Raw genomic sequence first — 4,001 nt, 5'->3', positions numbered from 1 at the left:
TGTGTGTGAACTGAACAAATCCAAAATGCACACAAAACTGATAAAATACGAAGCCCATTTGCTTTTTTATACATACTTATCCTAAATGTTGACGTTAAGACCAGAGTGGTGGCATATTATGAAAGGAGCCTACTTGTGACCTATATTGCTGAGGTGTAAAGGTTTGAGTGAATTCAATGTACCTCATTAGGCTAAATAATTAAATTTTAAACAAAACATTGCTTTATAATTGTCTCTATATATTATATCTATACTTTCACACCCATCCAGCAAGCAAACACAGTACCACAGTTCTTTGCCCCCCAGCCATCCTCTGAACGTCCTATTAGGCTAAAAATGCCTGATAGTTGCTATGCTATTGGATGCACTAATCAGTTTTTATTCAAACTGCCAGAAGAGCATTGATCGTCTGCACATGTGAGCAGACCTCTCCTAACCCTACCTTACAGGTCAATATCACACCAATCGTTGCTTCTCCTGCAATGCCAGCTTTCAGTGCTGTCTCATTTTAACTGTAGAAATTATTTAGCTGGCAACAGAAAAATAGTCGGTTAACTTTACTCTTATAATAAAAGCAATAATGTGACAAATTATTAGTATCAGAACTTTTCTGGCCCTAGACCTTAAACGTAAAGGTCAACAAAGTGGAAGATTTATGTGTGGTAAAACGTTTAAGCTAGCTGTGTGGTGCTTACCTTTGCTTTCTTGTTCTCGTCTCCTACTCAGCGGCATTATTTACCTATCCAGATCGAAAATACATGTAGCTGTCTGTACTCTGAAAGCTTTCATCTTGCAGCAGTGTAATGTGAAGGATTCTCTACAAGATGCCACTAAACTGGAGCTTTGGAAGAGATGTCACCCCTTTCTGAAGTATACATAAAACTGCCATGGCAAAACATGGGTAAGAAGTCCTCAAATTCATTCCTCCTATCTTAATTCTTCCTCCATAGATAGATGATCCAATTAGTCTTGGTTCGAGATGGGTAAAAAAAATACTACCAACTGTCCACTGTTTGTGGACACAGTGGAGCACTGTTTTATCTGCAAGGGCAGTGAGTGGGCTCTCTCTCCCTTGTGTTCCCTCACTCCCTCTTGTCTGCCTCTCCTCCACTCCTGCATCATGTTCCTCCATTTCCCATTTTATTGTGAAAGTCCCATGTTTTCCATGTTTGGTGGGTCTAGTTGTGTTTCCCCTCCTTCACAACGGGCGATCGTGGCTCAAGAGTTGGGAGTTTCCCTTGTAATCGGAAGGTTGCCGGTTCGAGCCCCGGCTTGGACAGTCTCGGTCGTTGTGTCCTTGGGCAAGACACTTCACCCTTTGCCTACTGGTGGTGGTCAGAGGGCCTGGTGGCGCCAGTGTCCGGCAGCCTCGCCTCTGTCAGTGTGCCCCAGGATGGCTGTGGCTACAATTGCCATCACCAGTGTGTGAATGGGTGGATAACTGGATATGTAAAGCGCTTTGCTTTCCTTAGCGACTAGTAAAGCGCTATATAAATACAGGCCATTTTCCCCTGTGACTTCATGTTAATTCGTGTCAGCTGTGTTCCCCGTGTATTCTCACTTCCCTCATTATCCTCCTGTGTATTTACGCCAGCTTCTTCCTTGGTCCTGTGTCACATTCTCCCTCATAGTTGTGTGCGTTCCCCCATGTTCTTCCTGGTGTGTTTTGTTGATATATGTTCCCACTATAGTTCATGTTATTTTCCATTCTCATCAAATACATTTATGTCATTGAGTTGACATTCTGCCTATGAGTCTGCGTTTGGGTCTTTTTCTTTACTGCCTGTCTTGCGCACATAGCAGGCTACTACTGAAATATATTGTGTAATCTGTTTTATTTATAATTTTGCCTTTAACAGAAACAGAGTTCATAGTGAAAAGGCTTTCAAACATTACTTTTTGGCCACTAGCAAATATTGGCCTTATTTTAAAAGGCCAAATAGGACCAGACTGATTATAATGCAGGTACAATAACAGGTACAATAGCAGGTACAATAAAACAGATGATGAACACAGGGTGAGGATACTGCTTTTGAGCCATGAGGCCTGGGTCACATCAACACCAAATGTCAGGAGAGGAACTGGCGCCGGGAGTCTCCCCACAGCCAGGAAGCTAGCCTCCAGTACCTTCTCAGTTTCACCTGGACTACAGCTCTCGTTACCCTTTTCAGTCTCTTGGGGGTGGGAGTCCCGGTGGGTTGTGCAAAGTAGCACGCACTCAGGTGAGGAACACACAAAAGGAGGAGGGAAAATTTTTCTGTAGCTGTCCCAGCTGTCACATTAGCTCTCCATTGAACCTTTAATGTGTATCAGTGTATCCCAAGCATAAATAAAAGCAGCAGAAGCAAAGTCAGAACACAAAAGAATCATTCTCAACTTTTATAGTTTCATGTATGTTTAGCATTTATGGATAGCTGCTTTATCCCATACATTGTTAAAGGTATCCAGTGGAAACAGCTGTTATGTCGCTTGACTGTCAAAAAGACAACTTAGAAGGACATGAAGTGAGCATGGAAGGAGCTGCTGCTTTTTTGGATTCAACAGACATGCTCAAAAGTTTTGGTTTGCATTTTAAAGGCTGACAGAGATAGATAAACCTGCATCGGATTAACCTGAATTTGTTATATGCCACAGTTAACTCACTGTTCAGTGGTTTTCCACTGCATTTTCAGGAAGTTTCTTAACTGTTTCTGCTGCCAAAGAATCAGTTTGTAACACAATAAGGAGAATTCTTGAATAGATTATATTAACGGACCAATAGGTTCAACTATAGGAGCACAGTGGTGTGTTTAAATAAGACATACAGAGAGGAATTTAACTGGAAAGAACCAACTGGCTTTTGTAAACCAAACCATAGGTTTGACAACCACAGGTTTTGGGCATTTTACACAACTGTGGAAACGAAAATTTTACAATTTTTTAAAAACGAAAATAAATAAATAAAATAAAAATAAAAACACATTAAACTGCTAATATAGAGACTTGGCCGAGTGTTAGGTCTCAGTTCTCGATTCTGGGTGCACCCTGGTAACCTGACTCTTAAGCCGTTATAGAAAACAAGTTACTTAAATTCAATTTTCATTCAAATGAAGATCTCACACACCATTCACATATGGAGAATATTCTACACAGCAGTCTATAATGTATGGCGTTATTTTTATGCAACTATTCTGAGCGCACGTAAAAAAAAATTGTTGCAGACCCATTTTAGAGCTCTCAGTGCAGAGATGTGACTAAAAACCTGAAACACAGTTCAGTTGTGCTTGATTTTAATAAAACACTGGTAATAATACTTGGATCAGAAATGGGATAAGCTCTTAAAAAGCTGGTAGTGGACTGAGTGAAGGGTTAGAGGACAGTTTTATTACTGTGTCACAGCGATCGAGTGATCCACCCATCACCTCTGCCTACTCTGACAACATTTCCTCCTCTTATTCCAAGGAAAGGAGAGTTTAAGTTTCACACAATCTTACAATGAGAACAGCACACGTTAAATTGGGCGTTAACTGGTGCATTTCAAACATAAGTAAAGAACTGAGTCATTCAAACTGTCATGACGAACATTTGTGAGATTAAAGGCATATTCCTACAAAAGCATTGGCAACCAGATCACTAACCCAAATACCTATTGTGTCCACGCCTTTCAGTTGCAAAGTTGACACTAAGTCTGTTCATTAAATCCAAACTGTAGCTTTTTAACACAAAAAAAAGGGTCTTGCTGTGGTCCAGGGCACTGAAAAATCTGGATGGAGCATGGACAAAGTTATAGATGACTCCATTAAGAATGTCTTTGTAGGAGTTTAATCTGACAGCCTGCAGGGGAGTTGGAATCAAGATACATGGAATAAAGATATTTCTTTGTAAAAGTGAATGAAATTAGATCATAGAAACTGGTCCATAGTTAAAACAAGTGCACACTGTTCCATAAATGTAATGTCAAAGTATCTGACTGTATATTTTACAGTTTTGTACTGTCTTTCTTGAATATCATTAAATGTACA

This window comes from Neolamprologus brichardi, chromosome 3, assembly GCF_056152115.1.
Source record: "Neolamprologus brichardi isolate AB-2024 chromosome 3, ASM5615211v1, whole genome shotgun sequence".
Taxonomy (NCBI): Eukaryota; Metazoa; Chordata; class Actinopteri; order Cichliformes; family Cichlidae; genus Neolamprologus; species Neolamprologus brichardi.
This window is presented reverse-complemented; position numbering follows the sequence as displayed.